Source organism: Hetaerina americana, unplaced genomic scaffold, assembly GCF_022747635.1.
Source record: "Hetaerina americana unplaced genomic scaffold, ioHetAmer1.1.p SCAF_9, whole genome shotgun sequence".
NCBI lineage: Eukaryota > Metazoa > Arthropoda > Insecta > Odonata > Calopterygidae > Hetaerina > Hetaerina americana.
In genome coordinates, this window is record NW_027287538.1 from 56,493,973 (window position 1) to 56,511,570 (window position 17,598).

Here is a 17,598-nt window from a genome sequence, read left to right on the forward strand (position 1 = left end):
TAAAAACTTATACGTCTCTTTGCTTATCTTAATCGGCTGACTAATTACGATGATGAAATAAGGCACACTATGCGGTATACTATATTCTTTCTTCATTTGATAAGTTTAGATTTGAAGTGGTATATGCGTCGTCTGAAAAGTTTCCGATTCAAAAAATTTCAGAAAAATGTATTGTAACTTTGTTAGGTCGTATGTATCATAGGACAACAATTTGGGCATGAATGAGTTCATAGTCCCGTTAAAGCAAGATTTTTTCCTGCCTCAATATTGAATGTTTCAGTATTGAGCTCTCGAAACAATGAATACCTCTTCGTAATTTCGTATTCTTTTTATTCCGGGTAAAGATGTCTCTTGGATTCACGTTGGAGCAACTGACTGGAGGGCCTGAGATAGGTTACGGGTGACGCCGCTGAACACTTTTACCTTCTTACTATCTACATGATTACTGTCCGCCACCGCTAGTGTATTAGATAGGCGCACATTTGAGGTTTTTGGAATTCGGGTTTGAAGAAGTATAACAAGATGAAGAGGACTAAAAGAAAAACAAACGGGGAAGTTCTAGACATGGTGAGGAAGAAAATGACTGGAGGGAATATGGATTCAGAGCTCTCCGCAATCGAATCGCATTTGTTGAAATTATCTGGATATCTCTTGGATCTCTACTCTAAATTGTCGTAGATGCCAATTATTTGAATTAGGATAGGCTTCAATAATTAAAAAGTGGCAATTATTCGTAATAATTATTTAACATTAATAAATTAATAATAAATTAAGGCTAGATCTGTAATCGAAATCAAATCGGTATATTATTAACATTTTAATTTACTATTAAACTGTCTATGTATTTATAAATTTTAAATAGATACGCGTACATTATTCCAAATATTTTGGTAATTAAATAATTTGGGATTTGGGTTTAATAATATTTGAAAACCTTCTCTTATGTTTTTCTCTAGGATTCTCAACGTTTTACCCAATTGTTAGCAGCATTTAATAATGTTTTCGGTATATAGATAGCTATAGCTAAATATTTTCTTCGCTTTTATTTATTTAAGACGGTGAAGATAATTTTTTTAAATAAGCATTCTTCAAAGGGTCGCACGAATTTAATCAGGAAACATATTGTTTCAATGACTCTTCAATTGTAGGGCTTTCTGCTAATTGATTCACCCTTAGTTCAACTGTATATTATGAAAAATTTCTTAACCATCTCAAAAAGCTTTGTAATTTACTTAATGATTGGATTGCAATGCTAAATAATATTCGGAAAGAGAATTGTGCATGACTATTTCTCTTCAACCCCGTTGGGTCATCATTTGCAATGAGGTCTCTTTGAATTTTTTGTGTGTGGTTCAAAAAATAATTTTAATAATTTCTCATCAATTTTACTATTTCTATGATTGCTTATAGGAAAGTAATTAATTGTGGTCATTTACTCTGAGAAGGATGAGATAGAGGAGAGCACAAAATCATCTATATTGTGCTAAATTTAAATACCGTATTTTCCCATCGAGAACGCGAGCGTTATCTGTATAAAAATGTTCACGTGATCGAAAGAAAATGTTGATGCGTGTTATGTGAAATGAGAATTTTTAAAAATTCAAACATTTACGTATCTATGTACACAATAATTTAAAGGAGAGTCTCGCAAAAATAAATTTATCTGGATTTTCTACAGATCTACTACTGTTGCAGTTATTTCATCTCATAAATCCAAGAGAAAAAGAAGAAACATATAATTTCTTTACGACATTCATTCTAATAAGTAGGACTAGTACTTCTTTATTCTAATGCATAGTACCTCCCGATTTCCTTTTTCTTTCGCGATATTAACGACTTCTAGCGTTAACATCACTATATACGATTTTCTTCTTGCGATATTTTTCTTCATGAATGATTTTCTTGAGAAAATTCTAAATTACAAAAGCTGAACTCAATACAGGTTTTAAACAATCGCCATGTAAACTGCTTTTCCACATAACTTGGAGAGTGTCTAAAGCAGCTGAGCGCCGATAGCAACAAAATGAAGTGAAGCAAACAAAACGAGAAAATTCCATTTCATTCATTCTTTTATTTTTTTATATTTGATTTACTGAAAGTTAATTTGTATAGCAAATTAAAGGGCCCGCAAACCTATGTCTCTGTTTTGACTAACAAACCATAGCGAAATATGCAGTAAGGCAGCATATTTTGTTGGCTTGTAAATATTGTTTATTTTTATATCCTTCTGTTGTTTGCAGTTAATTTCAGTCACTTGGCTTTAATATTCTGTATAGTGATGGTAGATATACCCACAGGCAATTATGATTCCATGTATGCATTGGTTCTTATCATCTATTAGTATATGGATATAGACATATTTTTACTCACAATATATATGTACAGATTCGCGGTATCTATACAAATTCATGATAACTACAAAGTTCTGGATGCCCCTTATACAAATTGGGTGCGCCTTATAGATGGGAAAATACGGTACTTTAAATTTATGAAATCCTTCGATTGCGTCAGTTTCAAAAACAGTTTATTAGATCAAAAGTGTATTTTCATACATTATAGTTAAATCTCAGTTTTGTATTTACATGACCTTTAAAAAAACGAATATATCACGGAACTATATTTTCTAAATATATGAATTGTAAGGTAGACTAATTATATATCTGTATACCAGAAGGGATGTATTTTACCCTTATGAAAAGTCGATATATTTTTCATCATAATAAATTTATCTATAGCTCCAATCCAACAAAGGCCAAAAGGAAAAAAATATTAAAATATAATTTGGCAAATAAACGGAAACTATATGTTCTTTGAGATGACTGCACAGTAGCAATCGTTAGGTAACATATGGAGATAATGTCATTGAAATGCTCCTGATATTGTCATTACAATGTTCGATCAATCTCAAAAATCATGTTTTTAAATGAACTTTCTACATTTTCCGTCTATCAGAATTATAAATACCATAACCCAAGAAACATAAGCATAAGGACTACGTAATGAGGCATAATGGGAAGTACAAGAAGCAGTTAAAGGGCAGTGACTGCACAAAAAAATATGAGAGGCTTAAAATATGATTATGAAACACGACAGCTTGGAAATCTGCTAAAAACCAACGCTTTGATTCGAAATCCTTGATGCTCAAGCAGATGAATTGGTAGAACCATGAATCTCAGGCATCGCCGCATCAAAGCACTGCACTTATGTCCCGGAATACAATATTTCCAGGATGTCGATGCATGTCTAAACCCACGAAGGTAGAATATATATTGCTCACCATAATTTTACCTTAACGCACGTCTCGTTTTTGGGAACGGATGCCGAAAATACTTTCTCGTAAGACTCTCTTTTCAAAAGGAGCCCTAGGAGATATTTTGGCGGCAAGGACTTTTTATGGCCACACTGTGAGACGGGCCTTTTCCTCCGGAAGGTGGATGTGCTATAAATCTAGACATTTCATAGTCCAAAGAATGCGGAATTCTCCTCTGTGGCAGTGGACATGGATACGACTGGACCTCAAAATGGTGGAACAATTTAAAAATTTTTTATCAACCTAACGGTCAGGAAAATTATATAACTGCACATACATTTTCCATGCACGATGATGGGTTCTCCGAAAATAACTCGCGCATAAAGCCGTATCTTGATTCTGCGTCCTGGGGACGGTAACTTTCCAAGCATAGTTCCGAGATGAAAATGAGGTTGGTGGAATGATACGTGAATAATAATGCTCATGTGACGTTGTGCAGCGCAGGAGAAATGCGAAAACGTATGAGATATTGTGAATTATTCATTTTATGTTTTATTATGACGGAACGGGACAATCGATATTTATTTGATATTCAGTCAGGGTACCTCGAAAACATTCAAGTAACGTTTCGCAGATTTAATTAATTTACTTTATCCCTGGGATATGAAACATGTATATGTAGGCAGCTTCATAAGTCTGTGAACTTCATGGCAGCGAAATAAAGATAATTAAATATAGTTTAATGTCTTTGAGAGGCATTTAGCAAATGTCTGACCTTTAGATTCGTGTATGCACAAAATATGATTTGCCTTCCATCATACATGTAGAATTTCTGTAGTTTAAGTCGTATTTTGTTTTCCAAAGCCTATTATTAATTTATATCTTACATTTCTATGGAAAAATATCATTAATTTACTGCTCGAATGAGATAAGAGGGAACTAGAACTGTATTTTGTTGTATCTTTGTACACATCGTAAATATTAGTACAGAATATATAGAAACAATATTCGCCTATCAAATCTAATATTTACAGGAGATAATCTAGGGGAAAATTTTTGTTCTCTTTATTATGTTCAAATTCAACCACATGACGCCAGAAACTACTCAGTTTGTTGGAAATATTAGTTTGAAAAGAATGACCAGAATCACAGTAATAGTAAAGTCATTTTACAAAATGTTGAAGTTACGAAAATCATCTTCATGTAATAATAGATTGTTCAGACAAAAATTAAAATATCACATATGATAATTCTGTTCAACATAATTTTAAAGAAATGGGATAAAATATGCCCAAGTACTTTAGCACTTTTCCATATAAATTCAAATATTACCCGGGAACAAAACCGAAATATTGGTAACAATAATCATCATTAACAGCAGATTGTAATGCTATTTGATAGCTAATGGAAATTCGTTTTCTCTTGGATTGAGATTGATGAAGTCTAAAATTATTGATAGAAAACAATCATTATGTCATCAATTAAAGTTATCAATCTTTTTATTATATATTTATATTATATTATATTTATTATATATTTATATTTATATTATATTTATTATATATTTATATCTTATATTCGGAGTGTATACGTATAGGAGAAAATCCAGTGAATACATAATATTAAAAAATGTATTTCAACTACTGGGCATTTAAGCGTGCTCGAAAATTTATTTTCAATAACAGCATTTAAATCATTTTCTTGGGCACTGTGCCACGCTCTAATTTTTGTAAATTCATTTAAAATATAAATCACTAAGTTTTTAATATTCCTACTCTACTTTAATAGGAACTAATAACTCGTTTCACGGCACGTCACGTTCAGGCACATACAATCATGTTTAAATTGCCGCTAACATCGCTAGAGATCTTTGACTTAATGAGAATCTGCCATTCAACTTAGCAATAGTCACTTATATAAAGCCACTCAACCAAACAAATGTATGCCTATATGTTTCTGAAGATGAAGTATAAACGTCGAAAAACATGTAGTGGACATTTAACAATCCTTATGATATATTTTTAATTATTATCTTTTCTTCTTGAGACGATGGCAGCTACTTGGAAATATGTTTTCGTCGGTACAATTACAATTTCATGTTTAACTTCGGAAATTACAGACTCAGGGCATACCTCCAATACCCTAGGAGTCATATTCCATGCGTTCCCGTAATCCAATGTGAAGGGAGCGAAATAAAGGCGAGGGGAAGTGGAGGGAAGAAACGGAATGACATGAGTAAAACCCCATGAAAATGGGGGCGTATCTTACTGAACGAATTAAAACAAGTAGAAACCGTTCGTGCGCGAGTTAGGGGAGTAAAAGGAGGTGGACTCACAGTAAATCCCCAGCCCAATTTTTTTTTGAGAAAAGATGGACCGCTCGCTTATGCGTTCTTCTCGCGTTGGAATTTGTAGAAAGTGAAATGTGTGGGGCACACACCACTCCTTCTTTCCCATTCCCCTTTGCTCTCTCCTGATTACTTCCAAAAGGCGCGGGTTGTTTTATGAAATCTGGCGGTGGACACTAGGATGGGGGGTACGCTGAATGTGGTGGGGTGGCATGGGAGATTTAGGGGGGACTTTGGGGAGAGTAACGTGAGGGGCGAGATGTAGATGAGAAGAGGAAGAAGGAAGGGAGGGAAAGGGCGAGGGTATTGTGGGTGGTAGAGCGGTGGGCATGAGTTAGGCGGTGGCAATGCAGAGGGGGTGGTAGAAATGGGATTGGGGAGGAGGAGAGTAGGGTCGCGGATGCTGTGGAAGGTCCAAGTTATGTCCACTGAGGACGGGGACGGAGGATAAAACGACGGGAAAAAATTAAATCTAAAAAAACCGAGGGGAATAATAAAATAAATGCCGAGCATTAGCGCGATTAGAGGCAGACCATAAAGATGACATGCGGAGACGCATTGTAATTCTTTTTAATGGGCAAGTCGTGCCGCTGTACAGTTCGCCGTTTCGGACGAAAGCTACTTTTCCCTTCGGTGGAGAGCGGGGAGGTTGCGGGGAGTTATGGGGCTGTGAAGAGTGGGGCGAAACTAGTAGAGACGGTTGGTAAAGTGAGGTAGAGGAATCACTGGAATGGTCAGCACCAAGGGAATCGACGTCGAAAGAACAAACTATGGGATCTGCGGTTTTATTTCAGTAAGGATACATAATCAGATAATGAAATGCTCCCGAGAATACTTAAAAATCTGTGGTCTGAGGGATAATTGGGCAATTAACGTTTAATTCTGCCCGAGATTAACTTTGAGTTTAGAATGAGATTTTTTTTATTTGGCCATACTAGATTACAAAATTGGAACTAAAATAAACCGAATATTGATTATTTTCAACCCCGTAAATGAATATGTTAAGAAGAAAAATTTCTTTGTCTATTTAAATTCGATAATTACTGGTACCTTTCTTTTTCAATTCGTTTCTATTTTTATATTAATAATACAACAGTTATAAGTCGACCATTGGGTCAGGTGGTAACACTAGTTGGCTAAAAGAAGTGATGCCAGTATTACTTGTAGAATAAATAAAAAATATATACCGAAACATAATCAAAATACTCTCACGAAAGAGGCATCGATATTTTTTCCAGCCAATAAAAAACTACAACGTAGATATTGTGTTTTTAAATATAATGTAAATGCTTTGTAGGAGGCTATTTCAACATTGTAGCAATTTGATAATTATTACAATAAATTATTACATTGTGGCCTAAAGAAGAAACGCGTCTAAAATATATAACATGCAGCTACTCAGTTATTTTAGAAATAAACTGAAATTAGATATCTGCAGGAAACTGTCAATTGTAAAATAATATTTCAGATTATACTTGAATGAATACTACAATGAAAATCCTACGGTGAAAGCATTGCTAACTTATGCAATTTTCAAAGTTGTCTTCGTTATGACGCATATCATTTCAGGGTCATCTCATTTAGGTGTCTTGATTTCTTAAAATATTGTAAATAATTTAAAAGTTAACATCTGTTTAATCATTTGAATAGAAACCATTCATATTCATATTATTTTTAATGGGTGCAGAACTTATTATAATTAGAATAGTTTTATATATTTGTTATTTTTCTAGAACAGTCATGCATTGAGTCTAAAAATATTTTTCGATATCTTAATGTTAATCAAATTCTTGATTCAGAGAAACTTTATTCTGTCATCTTGAAAATATGCCAATTTTTAATTCAGTAAAAACGACGAAAATAGTTAATGTTTTAAACAAAATTTAAAGGATAATTTCATTTTTATTTTTATAATTATATCTTATAATTAATTATAATGAACTTTCATCTGACACCATCTTGCATCGTTAAAAATAAACAAAAGAAGCCAACAAACATAAAATTGAAGACTAAAGCTTGTTTTGTACTTGTGTTGATGCTCCCGTAAACTAAAAAAAGTCTCTTTAGAGGTATCTCACGTTAAGTTTATACCTGTGAGTTGTGACAATGCTGTTCTCCTTCAACAATAATGAAACTTACGGCGGGTGTTTGGTTTTCATGTCATTCTCTCTCATCTACTCCTTGACAGTGAAATGTTGGGCCCAAGAATAAAAATATTCTAGTTTGGGACAATATTTAAATGAATTAAAATCGATTTTTAGAAACAAATATTTATTGTGTAAAAAAATAAATATAAGAGGAGTGATCATTGAATTATGTAGCACTTATGGTGTGTAGAATATTATAGACATATCTTTGTAAAAGCATCAATTTAAAATTAATATATTAAGTATCATTTTAATTATTTTAATCATAATATAGCCATTGGAGAATGAATTTTTCATTTGACATACTAACGACTTATAATTACCAATCCAGTAAGATTTAGAAGTATTTAGTTATGTGAATTAAGAAAAAAATCCCTATTCTCTGCAAAAGTGATTTTGTTTAAATATTCATTATATGCTGGACACTTTTCTCTAATTTGGCAACTCATGAGTAATATTTTTTTAAATAAAATCAAAATTTACCTTTGATAATGGTTTAAAAAAATTCCTTTAAATGTTCCAGTGGCTCCTTATAAGATAAAGGACCAAAACATATAGAACTCGATGAAAATTTCCTTATTTATTGAGGCTTGTTTACTTTTTTATAATATTAAAATATATTTCGTGGCATTAACAGTTTTAGAAGCTTCTCTTTCCTATATCTTCGACTGTGTAATCAAGAAAATCTTATGATTTACATTTTGATGGAACTTAAGGTATGTCAGTTCTCTGCTCATCTTAATGGCAACTTTCTAGTTATGATTTTAGAGAACAGAGGAAACTTTCGCCGCTAACGGGCGACAAAATTTTAATTTTATCTTTTGACGTAATTGTTGTAGAATCTCGTGACTTTCTGGAATGCGTTGCGTTCAGCGGGGAACTTTCGTTGCATTCACATGAATGTGTAAGCATATGTGGATATCCTATCCGCTCTTCCCCCAAGAGCAGCATACTGATGATGCGTGCCTTCTAAATCTCAAGACTAAATATGTGAGTGTCCTTCCTTCGTGTTTCAATGTTTTAAAAGTCTATATCAGTGTTATATATATATATATATATATATATATATATATATATATATATATATATATATATATATATATATATGTGTGTGTGTACATGTGAGAGAATTGTTTGCCTATGTATATAAATAAATAAATAAATGTATATACATATATCCATTTTATTTGTGTTCTATTATGCCGTCCAAATTATGCATATATATATATATATATATATATATATATATATATATATATATATATATACACACAGGAAAACAATTCTCTTACATGTACACGATTCTTAACACGAAATTATCAAGAGTGGTAAAGAAAGCGGTTAATGGTGAAAGAGGTATTGTTTTTCTGGGAGTGTTTAGGTAAGCGATATATCGTCAAGAGGTCGCCCAAAAATATATCGAGGAGAAAGGCGTATTAGAAGGCAAGCGATGCGTGAAGACTAGAATTAAGTTAGCCTGCTTGGGGTAGGGAAGAAGGAAGGGTTTACGTCGTAGTGAGGGGTGGAAGAGGCGGAAAAGAGGTCGGCCGACAGTCTTGGTAGCCCATTTTCCTCTGTCCCCCATCTCTTCCTATGCTCACTAAATGGGGGATCGGGGACAGCGTCAGGAGATCCTTGCCAGTGCGCGATGAAGAGGCGGCAAGGGAAGGAAAGGTTGGCGAAGGAGTGTCACATTGGGTAAAAGGTGGAGTGGGTGGGTCTTCTGGACACCCAAGTCTAGTAGACGTGACGGGCATTTCCAAATGTGGAGCAAATGTGGCGAGGAAGAATGGCGGGGTTGGGTTTAAGGTGAAGGTAGTTGAGGGTTGGGCTGAGGACGGTGGGAAGATGTGAATGTGTTGGTGGGTTAGGAAAGAGTTTTGAAAAGCAAACGCCGTTGGAAAGGAAGAAGAGAATAAAAGGACCAGAATACGGGATGGTCTCAGACGCCCGGCTTATGTTGCCGAATTTCAGGGTTTAGCCCTGGTAGGCTGGTGGGATTTGCCTGGAATCGTAAGGTAAATTATTTCAACCAATACATATTTGCCCAAGGTAAACATGGTTGAAAAAAGCAAATTATTTCTCGGGCAGGTAAAAATACTGAATAGCCATTGAAGGTGTTCCACGGCTCTTGCTATCCGAATCTGCGGAATGAATTAATAATCGTGATGGGAGAGCTGAATTCTTCGTCCGAATTGTTTCATTTATAGCATGTGTAAACCTTTAGGCAAAAACATCGATTTATGCTTAATAATAACCCTATGCCAACAGTATTGCTACGCTATATATGTGCATACTAATTATGAGTTTTATTTAGAAAGAAATATAGCTTAGGAGAGTTTTCAATGAAGTAGAATCCTGGTTGAGGACAGTGATTATTTTATCAGAACTACAAATTTAGTCCATAACTAATTGGATAAATACATTTGTTAATTTGTGTGTTTACAAAGTTTCAATGCATATTTTCTAATGCAATCTTTCCAAGTAGAAGCTGATACATCTCGTATGCACGAGTTTTACGCATGGTAACATAGCGGTGTAGAACTGCTCCTCAGATATGGAGTTGCGCTCAAACTTTACGGGGTCTTCAAAAAGACAGTTTGGATATGGAGATGGGTTAATAGAATTGGAAGAAGTCAATTCATGTTAAAGAGTAAAGAGAAAACAGGAATGGGGTAATCAGCCATTTAGTGGAGGAATTTAAGGGCTCAGAGTATGATTGAGTTATTTGTCAATCCTATCTGAGTGATAACAGTTTCTTCTACAGTATTTTTTTAATTCAAATTGAGAGCTATTGACTGCAATTTTTCTAGAAGAAAAAACATCCTAATCCAGTATCTTAATTAAAGAATACCAAGTCTACTATCGATATATTGGCCGACACGGTAATCAGTCGCGGATGTGAGACCATTTTTAACATGAAATCGGGCACATTGTCACGAAGTACGAATCGTAATCAACTGAGCCATGATCACGTGATCATGGTCCGTACTTCCTGACGGCTGTCCTCTCCTTCATCGATTCAATTTTATCTCTTCTCCTCTCCCCATAGATTTTGGCCGTGTCGACTGAAGTGCGAAAATAGGAGGTAGTTTTCTAATTTAAATATGGGATTATTATAAGTTTTGCTTTGCACGTAATAATAAATATGGATACATTCTTGAATTTTGTCCTGTCACTTCTTGTCTATGTGACGATAATTTTTCCAATGTGGTGACTGCCCCTCTGGAGATAGGATGCAAATATGGCTGAAAAAATGCATGTAGTTGGCCTTTTTTTGCAGTTACCTTTTTGTCTTCTCAGACTGAGGATGAAATCCTTATTTGCTTATGCTCGTGGCTAGTTTCCCTTTCGCGCGATTCACTTTTTTGAGACTCATTACCCCTGTATTGAAAATCTGCCACTACTCCTCCAAATGGTTTTAATGAATTTTTCCTATGGCTCTTATTCAGAAATAACCACAGCCATCTCAAGAACGCCCTCGAGGAATTATCGGGATGGCTTCAGGATTACATGATACGTGTTCATATGTGTCGTAAATGAAAATCCTGAGGAATATGCGCACACGTAGTGTGAATTTCTCAGTTCGTTCAAGCGACAATTTCTAGATTAACTCGTTTTCTTTTGTCGACTTTAAAAACTACATCCTAGTCGATCTGTTCATCCACCCTCAACTACATTACGGCGGAATTTTTTCCGAAGTGTTTATTTGCAGTTTACGCTATATTACATTGAAAGTTGACAGTTATCAAAATACTTTAAGAAAAATACAAAAGCAGTTATCATTTCAGTGTTTTATCTTTAGACCTGTTAAATAAGATAAATTGGTTAAAGTCCTTCGTTTAGATGACGCTTGTGAAGGTCACATAAACTTTAGCCATTAAATATATTTGAAACTTTCAGCCTTTACTTCCTGGAATTTTTTGATAACCATATTAAATGAATGTTTAACTTTAACAAAGACCACGGACATTTAAAAGGGAACATATTGCATTCATACTGCGAGATCAGGAAACTTCCACTTAACGAAAATAAATCTTAAAAACTCTGATGATATATCCGCCTGAAAACTATTAACTAAGCTAGTGTAATGGGATACCGGAGTTTTCATTTAGCACCGTACGATCTTGAACTACCTACGAGTGATTTTGGCGTACGTACTCATGCAGTGATTTTAACGTACGTTTTTCTCTTGGTCTACTTTACTGGATTTTACTGGACCTTGTATAATGGAGTGACGAAGCAGCACGGCGCCCATGACGCCCAATTTGAACTTCGTGCCCTAACCAGCCAACATAGAAGTATTCTGTACGACCGATTACCGAAATTACTCCTTCCAACTCCGTTCATGCTGACGGCGTCCTAAATATGGACGTTTCCTCGTATTAGAGGGGGCTTCCTGCCATTTCTGCGAAGTTTTAAGACGGTCGGCGACAGGTCAAGGATCCCAGAAGGGCCGGGAAGCTTAGTACACCATTTATTTCCATCGAGGAAGAAGATAACAAGCGCCCGGTCTGCACGAGCAATAAGCACTCACTATTTGTCAAAGATCCGGACGCGGACATCTCTTCTGCTCCCGTGGTTATGGAAGCTGAGACTTCATCTACGGCATCTGACTCACCGGAACTCCAAAACAAAAAACCGTGGACCCCGGCACTCATAAGATATGTGGTGGATCATGCAGCTTTATTGGAACTCCTTTACTGCGATCCACACAGCCGAATTAACGAGACTTCAACTCAAGACTGCGGCCGTAAAGCAATTGCTGGTGCAGTCAAACGCACAAATCTCGGCCTGGGGCCCGAAATCGCAACGAGCCAACTTCTACGCGGTGCGTGGACTTCCTTCCGCCTAGCCCGTCGAGCTATTGAAAGAGGACATGGACACCAAGGGGATCCCGGCGGAAAGGGTACATCTGATGCAACAGGGTACCTTCTTCCTAGTCGTTGTTTAATAAAAACCTGAATGGCAAGCTAATGAAATGCTTACCATACAAAACATTGGCCATTCTCGAGTCAGGGTAGCGAAATTTCAACCCAGGGAGCCCCAAATGTGTTACCGGTTCACCCGATTCGGACGTGCATCTTCCAACTGCACGGCAGCCCCGCGGTGCTATAAGTTTGCTGGTGCACATGAAAACATCCTGTGTTAGGACAAGGAGAGGGAACTACTTGTTGCTGTAACTGCGGAGGAAACCATTCGGCATTCTTCCGGAACTGGTCAGTCTACACTCAGCAGAAGGAGATGAAGATACCCAGCCTTCAAAGGAAAGGAGCACCAACTCGTGGGGAGAAGAACTTCGCTGCTGCAACAGAGCTACCTTCGCATCAACTGAAGACGCTTAGTTGTTAGAATACGTGGAAGCTGGTACTCCCGATAAACGCGGCTCCACGTCCAACCATGCGCAAGCACCTTGATTTTCCTGCACTTTTGCCACCGGCTCCGGGAAATTTTGGAAAAATAAATCTCTATTATAATGTCCCGAGTCCGCTTAAAAATTTAAAATTTTCTATTACCTATCTGAGAACACTAGTTATGAACATTGTTTTTAAATAATTAAAACTAGATCTCCTTTCAGTTTCATACATAAATATATTTATTCCATATTTCATCAACCATTGGGGAAAGGTATCTATAGCACTTCCTAGCATTGTACGGTCACGAAATGGAATAAATGGAAGCGGCGAGGAGCAATGCATTGGATTATTAAGGTTGAGCGTTGATCTACCGGGGACTCTGGGTTCGATCCCCGGGAGAGCCTCCCTGAGCACCTTCAGCCTCACACGAGCCGTGTGATTTTTTGAGTGTCAGAATTTCCTGGGAAACTATATGGGGCACAGAGAAAGAATCTGGCCCGGTGTTTGATTTATTTTCTTAGGATTAGGAAACTTTTTTATCACTCTCGGCATAGGAGCGTATTTATCATATCTTCTCTGATAGCGATATATTTAAAAATGAATTGGTTTTTTGTAAACAACCCTCATCGTTCTCATTTGAATATTTCCTGCGACTATGTATAAAATCTAAAATTGTGTAATTACTGACGTAAAATGAAAATGAATGTGGTGATGACTACATTGCAGCTACCTTCCGGTCAGGAAAGGAAAACTTTTATTTCGCAAAACTCGTCAGCATTTCGCCATTCCTTATCGATTGTTTCCCCCTTCAAGTCCGAGGAGGCACCACAGGCCCTGTGAATGGGCACCGCGCGCGCCTTTGCCGTATCACCGAAGAAGCGCACGACGCCACAGAGGAGAGAGTCGGAGAGAAAAAAAGAAGAAAAAGTGAATGAATGGAGTGGTGACTGGGGAGGCAGAATGGGAGGAGGAAGCTATAGGGGGACGGGTAGGGTGGAAGAGAAAAGAAAAACCTGGCTAATTGGAAAAGAAGTTGGTTGGTGGGGACAGAGAAAGAGAGATTGGGAAAGGGAGGCGAGCGAGCTCTCAAATGAAAAATATATTGGAGCCAGAAAGTAGGGTGGAATGTAAAAGGAAAAGCAGAGGGAATGACGGCACGGGAATATGTGTAACTGTACGTCATGAAGAGAGAGAGAGAGAGACGGGGAGCGGAAGAATTAGAGTGTGTTAGAGGTAAGGATCAAGGATTTAGGTATTTTTCGGCAGGGAGCGAAGATAATGGAACGAAATGAGGCGTAAAAGATAAACAGAAGGAGGTCCTACCTAATGATGTCAGGTTGAATTCCTATGAAATGTTGCGAAATGAAAAGATAAGGATCTCCCAAAAAAAAGGTAACACTATTTGCGTTTCGAGATGTTGGTCTAAACACGCCTAAAAATTAATTTTCTTTTCTGAGGGCAATGTTATGATCACTACCTCCCTAATGAGGATTTGAAACATGAAACGAGACGAGGCGCAAAAGGTTCATATTTTTATTCTGCCGTCTTTGTGCCTGGGCAAGGTATTAAATTAAGTTGTATTTTTAGGTCTGAATTCTTGGAGTGTAGGACATTATAGCAAAATAAACCAGTTGCGCCTCAATGCACACGTGATTACCGTTAAATTCACATTGATGCTTTTGTATGTGTATTTTATATTTTCTCCAAATCAATATTTGTTTTCGATTTCGTGGTGATCTTATGCGTTCGCTCAATTCTCTTTTTCAAATTTCATTGTGATTTTTTTTCTGAAATACACGTAGCCCAGGGCATGTACTTTTGTAACCCAAACGTATAAGATTTCCCTTAAGAATTTTTAAAGGACAATTTATATAATGGCTCACGTACATTATATCTCTCCAATTACATCTAACCGATTAAAAGAAAATCTTTGCTCTAAAAAACGGTAAATTGCGTCTCTTGAATGGTTGTTCATTCAACATCATGCCATCTAGTGTTTATTTCATGCCATTTAGGTGCATTCAGTTTTACCATCGGCCTCTTTAAAGATCTAAGTACTCTGAGATTTTTTCTGCCAAACAGTCCATCATGACGTATAATATCTTGCAGGGATACCTACATTCTCAGTGAAGCACAACTTCTCTGGCGGGTTCACTCTGTCTCATTTTCTTTTTTATTATCTCAAAAGAGGGATGTATGATAGTACTATCCGCAAATTTGGAAAACATCAGAAACGGTACTTGTCAAATTTAAAACTTTTTTTAGGTTCTTTCAGTTATCAATATTTAATAGAACAACTAACGACGTTGAACTTCCTCAAAAGGATTATGGGACACATATGTTGCTCGTTTACATTTGGATCGGGCAACATAAATAGCAATATGAATGTTTTAAGTATCTGCAAAAAATTTACTCTTAATTAAAACATAACAGACGTTGATTGATAAAATAATAGTAATACTGTTAACACGTGCAACAATACGCTTACTGGGATTACCAATGCCATCATTAGATAAAGTAAAATTATTCAAGGGATATCAATTCCGGGATTATAAGTTACATCACGCCGTTAATTTCCTTTGCTTTAACCTGAAGTCTGATGGATTTTGCTTGTTCTAAATTAATAGCTTCTTCATTCTCCTGATTTCTTTACCATCTTTCTTAGCGAACAATATTATTAAATATTGCGATTGCGATTATGTCTCTTATTTTCAAATGCTGTCCCAAAGTTGGATTGATAAATATGTCAAATAAGACCATGATAAGAGGTTTTTTGTTACAATGTGAACAATATTGAAATGTTTTTTTCAATTTATCCTGAATATGGATATTGATATCAGCCAATGTATAAATATTTCGAGAATATATGCTGCCACTAGAATTCACAGTAGCGGTCAAACAACCACATTTCAATTTCTGAATCAAATAACGTTGGTACTGTTTGGCAAATTATTTTTTTATGTTTTGAACTTTATTTCTTTTAGGAGAATAATTTTTGGAATTCTCTAAATGTATGCATGAATATTTAAAGACGAATGCTTTTTACCTAATATAGCCTGAACAGATATTGGATCGCCATGACTTTTAAATTGTTGTTGTGACTGTATATAGTTTTTTATTGCTATATATTGTTTGTGGTATTGGTAAAATTTACTTGGCTAAATCTTCCTTTAACCGTGCCTCTATTATATTATTTCGCTTAGGCATTTGCGAATTTGTTTACAAAACGAAGGAGAAAAGTTTTGGTAAAATCTAGTGATGCTGGACGGAAGAGAGAGGAAAGAAGTATCTGTAGTTGAAGAAAAGTTTCTTGTTGTTCCTAATATCAGGTTATAATTAGTCAGTCAGGACTAGAAAATGTATTGTATCTTAATTGTACGAGTGTAGGCTGTATCCATCCAAAACCTGCCAAAATAATAATAATTATTATTATTATACAATAGACTGGTTAAGGTTGTTTTAGATGGACACAAGCTGAACAACGGTACCACGAAAACTCCCTTCTCTCTTCATTACAACATGACCTCCAACAATACAATAAGTGCAACCTGCTTATCGTGTTCCTGTCACGTCCTCGTTTGCCTGACATCCTCCCTACTATCAATGTCGTTAAGGTCTCTCGGCCAATCAAAATGCTCTGCATCCATTTTTCGTGCCCATTTTGGGTTGCTATAAATATTCCTTTCTCTATCATGCCTAGCACTTCCTCGTCTGTTTTCCTTTCTGTCCATTCCACTATTTTTATCCTTTTTTTATAACTTTTCCCAAGCCTCCAATTCACTCCTACCATTCTAGTTCAAGGACTATATTTCCACGGCTTAGAAATTCACGCTCTATATCAAAGTTTTGATGAGCATATTCTCATAAATACTCAACGTTCAATACCATCTTTGCCTGGCACAAGTATTCGCCCCATGTCCCTAATACACCCCAAACTCATGTTTCTGCCATACAGTGCTTCTATATATTCCTTTCTTAAATCTTCAATGATCAAACTAACATTTTCCTAGCTTGTGTCTGACTGTTTTGCATGGAATTTCGCTTCTTCATTCCTGACGATGGATCAAGATTCCTGTGTACCGCACCAATGTAAACCTACCTTTGTAAATTTTTCATATGATCGGCTCTATCTTCCAACCTGGTTCATCTGCCCTATTTGTTTCTTGTCCCAGTTTATCATCCAAATATTTATAGTTTATTCTGCCTGTACCTGGGTTGGCAATCTTTTATTTTCTTTTCTCGTCTATTTTTGTAATCATCTCGTCAGTAATTTAAAATTCCCTTGCAAATTTCTTTTACAGTTGCTCTAGTTTCGTTTGCGGCTTCCCATATTCATTATTGGCGTGTTCACATTTGTTCTTTATTATACCCAGCCCTTCCTCCTTCATAGTTTTTTCTAAAGCCTAATTATACTCCTTTCTGGTCTTTTCTGTTAATGTCTTCAAATACAATTTCCTCTTCCGCCCATCCTGTTGTACTTTTCCAAATCAGACACTA

At 36.0% G+C, this 17,598-nt stretch overlaps 1 protein-coding gene across 1 annotated transcript in view; it reads left to right on the forward strand.

The window, feature by feature from the left end:
* The window catches only part of LOC139698728 (protein turtle homolog A-like), a 577,577-nt gene that overhangs the window by 337,437 nt on the left and 222,542 nt on the right, over positions 1–17,598 (forward strand). The window lies entirely within an intron of this gene.